The following is a 13,206-nucleotide window of genomic DNA, read 5'->3' as shown; positions in this document are numbered from 1 at the left end:
CATTTTATATTAGGTATCCTTTCTCTTTTAAAATCACCTTCAAGTCATCAGTGTTCTCATTAACATTTGAAGAATGTCAAGATTAGAAACTGAAGAGTAGCCTTATTGTAATCAATTTGTTATCATATTGTTATTACTAAGAAATTTAGGAAGGACAGATAGAAAAGCTACTTTTATGTGAGTTTAAAGAAGGGAGTCTCACTGTGGGGTCAGAGAAGGAGTTTGGCTTTGAGGGTGTTTGGTTTTTGAAGCTTTCCCATTTCTGATGAGTGTGAAAGGATGGGATTGCTGTACACAGGTACTGGAATCCCTTTAGAAGATGGTGCATATGTTAACATAAAGAGTGTCTCAGACAGTACCAGGCTCAAAGACACCCCTAACACTACCAGTCCTTAGGCTCCTTTCCTTGAATCTTCTCATTTGATCCAAATTTGACCAACAGAAACATGGAGAGATGATTTCTCAAAACTATTTCAAGCTTCTTCATACCTTATAGAGTATCTTTTCTTTTTCTTTTTCTTTTTTTTTTTTTTTTTAATGGGAGTAATGTTAGTAATGAACATACGATGTGGCAAATAGGTCCTAGATTTGCTCAGTGGTAGTACAAAGAGATTTGATTTGAGGTATCTTGTAGCTGTTGATAATAAAATGATACCTTGGGTGACATAACATACCACTCTATTGTGCTTTGCACTGGTATGGTAAACTGGGACAGCTATTCACCCTCACAGTAAGGTTCCCTTCTCCAACCTCTTATGAAAACAAAGTGGTGAAGGGACCAGAAATATTTCCTTAATTGACAGGACCAATTGGTAAATGGCAGTGGCCTTCAGCTGGTCTTGGTGTGCAACAGTGTCATCAAAACAAATGGTGACTATTTCCCTTTTTGTCTATAACTAATGCCTCTCGGCTACATCTGCAGACTATGGTGATCAAAGATATTTAAGCATGAAGTCCTCAGCACTTTGGCAATGCCAATCAGCAGAAAATCCAGCAGCATCTTTTCCTGTTTAGAGATTAAATGTGATGGTCTCTAGAAGGCATATGGCAAATTTGAGAAAGCATATAAATCACAACAGAATAAAATATGAACCAGCATGAGCTGTTGGCTGGTTTATGGCTTAAGCCATTTAAAAAGCACTGTTGTCTCAGACTTTGACTGTTGAATATAAAATATTACTGCTGACTGAAATTCTCCTTTTAACTTTAATAACTGCGGCACTTCATATAGCTCAAAATTTCTACATGGTTCTGCTGTATGCGCCAATTGATGCACATTTTATCTCCTTGTTATGCATGCCACTAAGATACTTACTTTCTAAATCTAAGTGAAAATGTGACCTTTTCTTCATTATTCCTGGTGACATGTTTTGATTTCTCTTTCTTTCTGTTTCACTCCTAATAATGCTTCTTTTAATTATGTCTGTACACCATACATAACCTAGATTTTTTTCTTATTATTTTGCACAGATATTTCAGCCTGAGATATCTACACTGTCTTTCCCATTTTCACCCTTTTAATTTTATTGAATAACCACACTGCTACCTTTCACGTTTTGCTTTTACCTTTTCTATTTATAAAGTTAATAAAATACCAAGGAATCATTCTGACCTTTTCAAGTAATCAATATTAAGGATAGTCAGCTATCAGCAAATATTTTTTTCAGAAAATAATTACATAGAAAAGTGGCAGTTTCTCATTTATCGCCTTCAGATGTCTGGGGGAGGAAATAGAAATATCTTAAGTACCCAAGATTTTGCTTCAGAAACATCATTTTTGACACATACCCATTAGCTGGGCTTGGTTGTGGATAGTGTCTGCTTTAAAGCAGAGTGTTGGCACTATTAACAGAAAGTGGTCCATTCTGTCAACTCTTTCTCAGCATAATTGCTCCATGGATGACAAATGACTGTTCAAACTTCCAGCACAATGCTTTATTGTCTTTTTGTAATGGAGGCACTTCACCGAAATTAGAAGTAAAATAATGCTATTGGATTTCCAGCTTATTAGTAAAAGAGAAAGAAGAATTTGGGGTGAGGGAAAATGCCTGCTGTTCAGTCTGGAGACTGAAGTATTTGGGAAGCATACTGGTGTACAGGGAATTATACTGAACTGATTAAAATTTCAGTGCAGGAAGCATGGGATTTAAACAGAAGGGTCATGCTATTCCAAGGGGCACTTTTTAAGGTTAAAAGAAACCATTGGTTCTTCCTATAGGCTTCTTTTATTTGTCTATAAATAAAGATGATGGAGGAAGAATAATATTCAGCCAGCTGGTGTCCTCAGATGCTCCCTAGAGTGGAACAGAAAGATAAGCAATTATTGAAGAATAAATGGCAAACTACAATTACTACTCAGAGAACGTAATACTTATGCACAAACGTAAATGCTCCATACTTGGGGGGCTGGGGGAGTAGTATGGGAGGGAGAGGACTTTAAAATGTGTGAAGTGAAAAAATAGAAAGCCATTAAGAAAATTGGTGTTATCAGATTTCAGAAGTGCCTGGTCCCTTTGAATTTTTAATTATTTCAACAAGCCTTTGCTTCTACTTCTCTTTAGACCTTTTTCTGTTGTAAATGCAAGTTGTGTCTGTAAGTTACCTCTTATACACAGAGCTGCTTTGTCAGAGATTTGAATCCCTCTGCTAATACAGAAGATACTGGAGGAACAAAGCCTTGATTCCTGCTTGTCAAGATCTTTAAAAGAATGTAAATATGAGACATGTGAGAAAGCCAGTGAACCTTCTCCACTTTCAACCATTGACAGAATTGTGAAATTATTTGAAAAACTCAGTATCTGAAACTCTCAATTTACTTTACCTGAATTGTAAGATAATTCTGATATCTAAACAAAGGTGACTGGGTAAATAGATTCTTCTGTACTAAAAAATTTTGTAACAACTAGTTTTGCACTGATCACAGACTGAATTGACAAGTGTCATCTCACCAAACTTTAAACATCTTTAAAGAATACCTGTACATCTGATCTTAACACACAGCAGAGCTCCCTTTATAGTTAGTGCAGAGAAATAGGTACTTGTAGACATGAGTCGTCTGAACTATTTTAGAATTTTTCTCCATAGGTCTTTAACAGGAGCATGGTGCAAGAAGTCTACATTCAGATGTCCACAACACTGACGTCTAAAATTAGTCTAAGTAGACTTTGCCAGAAATATCAATGAAGGAAATAAAATGCCATCTAATGTCTTATACCTTGTATACAGATATTAAATCAAATTTAAAATGACAATTAGGTAAACATCCTCATCTTTTTTAAGGAGACACACAGACCATTAAAAAGCACCAATCATAAATATGTTCTTCCCTTAATGCATGTATGTCAATATGATTGCAAAACAAAGAGGTTTGCTTTTTGTTAGACAGTTGCAATTAATAGATGTCGAAATAAAAACAGGGACTGAATGGAAGAATTATATTTCTGCAGCAGCACCCAAACTATAAACTATAAATTACCACTGGAATTTGTGCAGTTCATTGCAATGGACAAAGTAAACCTGACTTTTTCTGAATTCAGGGCATTCAACACATACACAAAGAACATGTATGCAGAATATGTGCAGTTAATCCAATGTATGTCATTTATTACCTCTTACGCATTGCTGTGCAAATGTTCTCTAGTCCAGCAAGTGGCTTTTCCTGCACATGCAGGTCATCTGCACCATATGTATGCATTTGATCTGTTAGTCTCCCTACATTTAGATTCATGCTGTATGCCCACAAACTAGTCAGAGCAGATTCAAAAATCAAAATAAGCTGTCAAAATCATACTTTTCCACCCAATTTCTGTACTGTTAGGGGTGCACACAACAACTATAAATAAATGAATCTGAACAAGTTCTTTTAAAAGTACTGAAAAACATGGTAATTCACATTTGAACCAAATATATATACTGTATTAAGAGATGCAACAAAACCTGCTCCAAAGTGATGTTCACTGTTCGCACAGCACAATTGTTTCTGATGTAGGCAGGTTTTCTTCCCTACTCTTCAAAAATTCAACAGAATTTGCCATCACTTAAAAAGAAGAAATGCAATGAAGTATACATTAATGTAAAAGTATCATGAAGGCAGGGTGAAGAGACATTCTGTTAAGTGTTTTTTCAGTTCATTTTTTGTTGATGCCAACATTTCTTTAAACTGTTATGTTCAGGGACTATTTGTGGTTCCATAATTGTACTCCGAGGCACATCTGAGCCACAGACTGAGGGATAATTGTAATTTGGAAGAATTTGGAATTTTGAAAGAAGCAGAAAACTTGTCCTTTTTTTTTTTTTTAACTAAAACCAAAGACATCTCAATGGAAAGTTGAGAGAATAGTCTACAATCATTGTTGTCTTGTGCTGCTGCCCATAGTCCAAACTTTCAATTCTCACCAAAGAAATACTCTCACTAAAGAAAAGACTGCTGTAGTAATTTCTGATTTCATATTACTGATCTGTTTCTGTCTTACAAGTGTTATCCCTTTGTGCATCCTACAGGTGTGCATAGCATTCATATGAAATCAGTAGTAAAAGCAAAGTCCTGCAAGACTGGCGCTTCCGTTATGGAGGCAGAATTTCACTTGGAAGTTATTTCTTCTCAGCTTCACAATGTGGTCTTCAATTCACCTGGATAAAGTACTCTGTGCTAGCCTGTTAGCATAGCAAGAAAATTTTCATCCACCTTTGCTGGACACTCCCCCTATCCTTTGTGTGAACCTAGGTAGGAATCAGAAACTTTAGGCTGCTTTCTCTCTGCAACATCAACTTCCTGTGGTGAGGAGAAGCTGTTGTAGCATTGGGTTTCATGGTCGGCTTGGTTTGTCCAATGTCACACTTTGATCCAGAGACATGTTCCTGCTGCAATATCTGTATTTTATGTATTAGGTATGTCATAGGTTTCCCTCCCAGGGAAACATTTTTGAACCTGAGGATGCTCCACTCCACCCCATCCCAACCTCAGACTGATTTTAGAACCAAAGCATCACACTAGACTACCGTAATGCCCCCATGTGAGCTCCTGTTGACTCAGAATATGTTGTCTCCTATGATAAGCCTTGAGCAAGGTGAGAGGTCCTTTCTGAGAGACAGACTCCCAGGCAATCAAGCCACAGCAAGTCTGTTCTTGGATAAACACAGGTTTTCCACAGTGCTTGCCACAACACACAGAAATAAGAACATTTGCTCTCAAACCAGAGGCTCTATATGTGAGAAACTACTCCACCCTGTGGTAAATGTAATTCTGCTACACAAATTGCTAGCTGGCATCCCAACAGTTTTTTATTCCTTTGTTCAGGGCCATTATGCTTTTTCTCCAGGATGGGAGAGCTCACTGGGCGAATGGGCAATAAACACTACATGCTCTAGTCTGTTGGGAGAGACTGGAAAAACCATTAAGGCTTACTCACTAGTCTGAGAATAAATAAGATTACATGAAGTACAATATGAGTTTAAGTGTCGCTCTCAGTCTTGGTGGCATTCCTCCTTTAGACAGCAATGACCTGTCAGGAAGTTAGTAAAGGGTGTGATGGTTTGGAACCGAATTTCCGTTGGCAAGTGTTGGAGTCTTTATGAAACTGAAAGTAATAGGAACATGGGAGGAAAGGCATGGGAAAGACTGTGACCATGCCAAATCTGATGTACTGTACTTTGTGGTTTTACTAGAAAGTCATTTGGTAAGATGACAGTGTTACCATATATCACCCTAATCTATACTTTGGTCTGCATAAATCCTTCCTCATCTCCCTCTTTTCTCTTTCTCCAGTATTCTCAGCCAGATTGTCTGGTTCAGTACAGCTGCCATGTACTATATTACAGCTATGATTTGCCTGTTCTAGGGGACTTTACCCTGGCGCACAGGTTTTTTCCTGCTCACCTGGGGACACTAAAACTTCTTTTCTACTGGTACAGATGGGAAAAGGACCTTGAAGATCATCTAGTCTAACTGTTCACCTAGCACTGACCATTCCCAACTACAGCATGTCCTTAAGTGCTAAATAGACCTTACTCTTAAACACCTCCAGGGATGGGGACTCCACCACCCCCCTGGGCAGCCCATTCCAACGCCTAACAACCCATTCTGTAAAGAAATGCTTCCTAATATCCAGTCTAAACCTTCCCTGGTGCAACTTGAGGCCATTTTCTCTTGTCCTATTGCTTGTTACTTCATTAAAGAGACTCATCCCCAGCTCTCTGCACCCTCCTTTCAGGGAGCTGTAGAGGGCGATGAGGTTTCCCCTCAGCCTCCTCTTCTCCAGACTAAACACCCCCAGTTCCCTCAGCCGCTCCCCGTACGACCTGTGCTCCAGACCCTGCACCAGCTTCGTTGCCCTTCTCTGTGTTTGAGACTGTAGTCTAAATAAACTAGGAAAAGGAGTTTACTTCATCTGATCATCATGGCATCAAGTCCTATTCCACTCCATCATATATTACTAACATATTCTATACAAGGACAAGAGATATTGGTAGATCCCATCTGGCAAGTAGTTATAATCATAACTAAACTTTATCTAAATGAAGACAGTTTTACACCTTGTTTAAAGTTAAATCATCTAAAGAGCAGTCGTGAAACTGTCACAGAGATATTAGCAAATTATAATTCATATTAGATTTCTTTCTACTGGTGAAAATTAGATTTGTCTCCTTTCTAGGAATTCACTGTCAAAGATGGTTTGGCATAGAAGAGGATTGAGATGTTAGTTGCTTGGATTACAGTGGAATTTCAGTAGTTCATTAAATGCATTAAGGGGTAGGGTAGAAGATTACTTTGACAGTACTTTTGAAAACTCTGTCTCATCAGTAATGCTGAAGTCCTGTCTCTGCCTGTCACATTACAGAAATAACAATGGTCGGGTTTTTGCTTCATTTTAAAGTTCAGTTGGCAATTGTGTGCAAGGAGATGTGGAATATAAGGCTATCTGTAAAGATAGCTGTCCAGTGAACAGCTCTTCAATATAAGAGGCAAAGACAGAAAACAGGAAAGTTAAACACACAGACATGCAAACTGTAATGATCAATAGTCAACAGAGAGAGTCTAAAGGACAGTACCTCTCAAGGCACCAGCTGATGGCCCTGGGAAGCATCACCAGGGGTGGCTGTGGGGACATTCAGCACAAATTTGTAGCTTATAAGGAGGGGGGACACAAGAGTATCATGAAAGCAACCTCATGAGGTACTTGGGACTGTGTAAAAATTCTCATGGGATGCTTTATGGGGATATGGGAATCTGAAACTTATTAGGGGATGTTTACAGAAAGGAACAAAGGCAGGAAAACAGAGACATCAAGGTATTTCAAGGAAGAACAAATGTGGGAGGAGGAACTGAAGAGAGAGCAAACATGGCCAGTCACACATAAGCAAGATGCTGACCAGTACTCTTCTCTGCCCAAGCCTTTTACCTGATCACTGTCATCTGTACTACCTTCCTATTAAATCCTCTTCCCATCTTCTGTGTGACCTTGCCCTCTATTCTCTGTGTGTGCATGCATTTGTGTACATGTTTTCTAGCAAACTTTCAAGCTGGACTAGACACAGAAGGAGGAGACCAACCCTTATAAAGACTCAAGGTCTGAGCTGGTGACAGGTGAGAGGCTTGTGATCTGGGCAGGGGAATCAGACAGATGTGAGTCTGTGAACGTATGTGCCTGTAAGTCGGGTGAGTGAAGGTGTGTGTACTTACCATTAGTAAGCTTCAGTTACAGTCAGATGGAGAGGAAGAAGAGTAAGTGGCCATCCATGTTGGTCATGTCCATGCAAGTCTGGGGGCTGATAAAGGCAATGTGCTGTCTCTGTTGGTCTGTGAGGTCCTCTCTGTGTGTGTATGTGTCTGCCTCTCTGTGTGTCCATGTGTGCATACTGGGAAGACATGCTCAGCCTTGCTGGACGTGGGCTCAAGAAGACAATGCACACATGGGACTGAGACAAGAGAAACACCAAGGTCTGAGAGGGCACTAGAGTCAACCACATTTTATATTAGGTATCCTTTCTCTTTTAAAATCACCTTCAAGTCATCAGTGTTCTCATTAACATTTGAAGAATGTCAAGATTAGAAACTGAAGAGTAGCCTTATTGTAATCAATTTGTTATCATATTGTTATTACTAAGAAATTTAGGAAGGACAGATAGAAAAGCTACTTTTATGTGAGTTTAAAGGTATGACATCATAAGCTTCAAATCCACACTATTCTTCTTTTTGGCATATTTAATTTAAAATTCTTTCATGTTACACAAATATTTCTTCTCAAACACAAAAGCTTATTTTGCAGAGATGTTTCCTTTTGAAATAAAGTTTACATCTTTGCCAAACTGGTATCTGATGTTTTAATTAGGAGAAGTGCATCTTGTTCTTTGTAAAAACACCTCTATTTGATTTCCTCTGGCTATATACTTAGGAGTTACAATCTTCCTTTTGGGTATATTTTTCTATTAAAAGTATCACATTTCAATTCAAAGAACAAATTGATCTAGCATTTAATTATAGCTTTAAAAATGTTGTGATACAGAATATAGTCTAAAACTCAAAAGTTTCTGCTTTATTTTTCAGTCACACTCAGGAGTAGTAAATTCAGTTTACTGGTTTAGGAGGTGTTATTTTTCTTGACATTTGAGAACTGTCCATGTTTGACAGAAATTAAATACTATAAGCTTCAACATTTCACCTAACTAAATAAGCAGTTGAAAGAAATAATCCCTTACAGAAATCATCTTCTGTAATATTGTATTTAAAAAATTAAGCAATTCTTAAAATTCAGCAGGAGCAAACCAATCATACAGTAAAAATAGCCTTACAGTTATAATTCTTATTAATCTTTTTTTCTGAGGTGCTGGAATTTGTCTTTCCCTTTTTTCCAACAGTAAACAGTATTTTTCTAATAAATTGACAAGGTTTCTTCATCTATTATCCAGAAACTTAGGACACAGACATCAGACATGTCTTGTCTCAGTATTAGCTGGAAACAAAGTAGCAAAATTTAAAAGGCAAGTGTATTTCTTAAATGGAAGGTCATTTGTTTACTTTGTACCATTTTCCTCAGAAAAATATGCTAATTACATTTTAGGTTGACTCTAGAAGTTGATCTTTATTAATCTGTTCCTCATTTTACTTCATTCTTTTTACTGGTATTTTGTCAAGCTGAGAATAGCACCTGTGTTTGAGATGAGGTGGTGCAACAGTACTTCTATGAATACTACCTACCATTTGTCTAAAACTCCGTGACTCTCTGTGTTGGAGAATGAGATGAACCATAATATGACTTTCATAAAACCTCAAAATCAGGTAGTGGCACACCTGGAAGTAGAACTGAATAGCACCATCACAGTCCTTCTGTTTGTCCTTTAAAATTTACCTGTCTTAAGGAGGAGAATACTCTAACAGAAAATGGAAATGTTGAAATGCAACACTTTCAGAAGTGCAAAATTCCCATGTATATATTAAATCCCTGAAGTACAGTGGAGATTTTTGTAGTAATAATCTGGGGTTAGTTTTTTTAAAATATTAGCCAACTATTGCAAAACACAAAACTAGATCTGGATTCTGAATCCCTTCAAATTTTCAATATATTCGTATTGCATGGACAAGTTGAATTATTCCATGCAAAATAATTATGACTACTTTATGGTTCACTGGTTGCACTCTGCCACCATCCTTTTTTTCGCTTTTTCAGGAGATAGGAAAGTAACTGTTCCCAGAATATGTTACAACTGGACATGAGTAAATCAACACTTCAGAAACACTATTAGCAATAATTCTTCTCTTAAGTGGAAATCTTCCTCTAGTAATTTAAAGCATAAATGAAGGCGGCCCACATCTTCACCTTTTCCACTCACCAAACCAATTAACTTGACTGCAACATTGCTGCTGTGAATATTGTTTCTCACCTGTCATTATTTCTTTCTGCAAGGTTGATCACTTGAGGCAAAGCAGCGGTTCTTTACTGAACAAATGAACGAAATGTTTAACACAAATACAGAGAGGTTTTTCTTAGGGGCCAAGAGGGCAGGGGACACATCTCATGGTTATATTCACTGCAATTCCAGTTTACCAGATAAACAGAGACCATAAAGAAGCAGCTGTTGAATGCTGCCTGTGAAACTGTGACTTCTCCTAACTACTCAGCAGGAGTAGAAGCTGCAGAGAAGAAAGCAAAAATCACCACACCATAAACAGTCTATCACAGAGCAAAAGCTCTCACTCACATCACAAGACGAGTGACTTCAAGGTTCAAGTCCATCACTTGCAGTTTTTGGAAGGAGGAAGAGCATATATAAACCTTTACATTTAAATGCACAGGAGAGATCTTACCCTGTATCTACTCACTTAGACTGCTGCAGTGCTAGCAGGTATGTAGTTCAGTCCAGCTGAGATATCTCAGTTTTAGATGACACACCAATGTCATGCAAATGCCACCACTGATGGGGAAGAAGAATACAAGGAATCAACAACCATCTTCTCTCTTCATGTTCCAGACATCCAAAACCATACATCTGTGAGGCTAAAGGGAGTTTCACAGCATATATCTCAGACCTCAAAATCAGTTCATATGTGATTCTGAATGTGAAAACTTAGAGAATAATGACAAAGAATGAAGTCAACCATATAATGCACCGTTTTATGTCTGAAAATTGTACTTCATCTTTTTTCATAATTCATCAGGCAACACCTTAAGAAACAGCTCCTGACACACCACTGCTTGCTTGGAAACAAATATTTGGCACTTTTCCTTGTTTCTTAGTTCTTCCTGGATCTCTTGATGGCTTTTCATAGGGAGAAATTTGAGCAATTTTATAACCATTGTTAGAAAAGTACTTGTACAAAATCAGCATTGCATTACTCAACAGATCTTCACTCTGTGTGCACCAAGAATCTGTTCGTTACCTAACTAAAAAACAAAACACACACCCAAAATGAAAAAAAAAAATATATTAAAACCTTCACTTGATGCTGCATTGACAGTGCCATCACAAAGAGTGACCTGGATTATTCTCTCTTCCAATTACATGAAAGGGAAGAGTTGTTAGCTGGGATTCATCTACACAATATTTATACTTGTTGATTATGAAGTTGATGGTGATAAGCTTAGAAATCATGTCATTGGCTTTTGGATCTCTGGCTCAGTATTCATTCTGCTACTCAGAAAGCCCATCTTCCTCCTTCTGCACAGCTGGCTACCAAGCTGCCATATGTAAATTCCTGAGTGAGAAAATATTGAGGTGACGGAGAGGAAGAATTTATTCCATAGTTTCAGCTGTTTAAAACACATCTTTTTCAAGTCACAACAAGATTGATATTACCATACATTTTATAAGCAAACTGTGGGAGTTTTAGCCCTGACCCATGTCTCACAAAGGAAAGCTATTTAGATATCCACATTCATATATAGACAGCAGATATCTATAGAAGTGAGCTCTAAAACAAATTAAAAGTACAATAGTCTTCAAATAAACAGATTTTTATCTCTGCTGATGAAGGCACAGTTTCTTTGCAGTTATGTCAGGCTACAGGACATGGCAAGCAAAAGCTAGACCAAAGCATGGGAAATGTGCCAACCACAAAATCTTTGCAGGCACTTTATCCTCAACAGAAACCTCTGACTATAGTCAACTTCTTGAACTATTATGCTTGTAGAGGTAAACTGGCTCAGAGATCAGCCAATTTAGCACTTCAGCACTGCAAATTTTATATGCATAAAAATGCTTAAAGGCTGTAGGAGAGCTGTAAGTCACTTTGCTTCTACAACCGTGAAACCTTAAGGAGCTCAGGAGGGCAAAACTCAATCACTCTTTGCTAGTTTAAGCCTCCTAGCACAGAGGACCTAGAAAATAGCTTCTCTGGCCCTGAGGCAGCTGGGATGTCCCCAATGACACTGAATTTTTCAAATACAGAACCAGAGCTGTTTGAAACAATCACTGCAATAAATGTTTGTGTGCGTTTAACCACTTCATTGTTAATATGAGTGCCAAGTGCTAGACTGTAAGCGCCTTAAAAATGCCTCCTTCTGCACATTTCCTAAAGGGCAAAAAAATGCAATGCCTCTGGAAGCTGGCTGGTAAATGCATCTTTCCATCTCCATCTCATTGTGTTTCTTATGAAAATTAACACAAAATTCACTGCAAACTCACTTTTTCTGTGGCTGTCACACAGGAGTTTTCTAAACCATATTCTCAGACATTGCTAGTGATAGAAATGCATTTTTATGCATTTCATATGCATTCTATGCATAAAAATGCCATTTTTATGTCCAGAATTATGTCTACCATCTTTTCAAATTACATTCCATCAAAAGTGTTTGATGTCAGCAGAGCATAATGTGGTTATACAACAGTATAACTGGAAGAAGATTACAGGCAAGCCACCACACAGAGCATATCCACCCCTCTGCCCAGACACTGAGATAAAGCTGTTATCCAAAAAGTGCAGAGTTTTACCAGGGACGAACAAGAAGTGCCATAAGAGCACTCAGGCCAGGTAGTCTAAGCATCTACTGGTACGGCCCTTGCTCCCAACCCTGCCTCCAGCCCTGTCTACAAAATTTCCATGAAGAGAAAATATAATCCTCTGCCATAAATTATCTTAACCATATATATAAGCACTTTTGAAGGCTGAGACCACTTTATTGTGACATTACTTTGATGTGTTCTGACTCATAAGCAGTGCTATAGCTTTAACTATAAGGCCTTATTCTGGGTAAGTCTATTCAAGCTGATTAATAGTTACATTGGTTTAAGCATGGATTTTATACTAAAACACTGTGTTTATTCAGTGCCTAGAGTAGTGTATGCAGTTTCTTTGGCTAGCAAGCCTTAAGACAACATAAACAGTCACTAATAAGTAGCTATATCATGGATGAGTCTTTTTATTGTTTGCATTTGAACAGAACTTTCAAGTGCATCTGTCAAAATTAATGCATAACTGAATGTTATCCAATAAAACTGCAAAAAAAGATATGGCTAGTTAAGGACTACATGAAGAAAAAATGTGGGCAGCACATGCCTGGTTTTTGTTGTCTGTTCCACATTCCCTGAACCACAAACAAGGCAGAGAGAGTGAATAGAGACAAGGCCCAGAATAGGTTCTTCTTTGTGGCAACATTTCACAACGGAGTTAAAAATGCCACCAATGTATTTGTAAATATCCAGCTTTACGACTACTAGGTAAATTTTTCTGAACTTTACTCAACTTTAGTGCTTAACTTGGAGACTTAAGACTAT

At 37.9% G+C, this 13,206-nt stretch overlaps 1 long non-coding RNA gene across 1 annotated transcript; it reads right to left on the bottom strand.

Annotated features, from left to right (window-relative positions):
- Positions 1-185: 185 nt before the first annotated feature.
- LOC113486096 lies at positions 186-10,416 on the bottom strand. The gene is made up of 3 exons (XR_003399533.1): positions 10,316-10,416; positions 7,679-7,914; positions 186-2,294 (listed from the first exon to the last, which is right to left on the bottom strand). It is a non-coding gene; the product is annotated as an uncharacterized LOC113486096 (long non-coding RNA).
- Between the last annotated feature and the right edge of the window lie 2,790 nt (positions 10,417-13,206).

Source organism: Athene cunicularia, assembly GCF_003259725.1.
Source record: "Athene cunicularia isolate RWA chromosome 1 unlocalized genomic scaffold, athCun1 chr1_part1, whole genome shotgun sequence".
NCBI classification, from domain to species: domain Eukaryota; kingdom Metazoa; phylum Chordata; class Aves; order Strigiformes; family Strigidae; genus Athene; species Athene cunicularia.
Note: the sequence above shows the minus strand (reverse complement) of the source record. Positions and strands in the feature narration are given on the sequence as shown.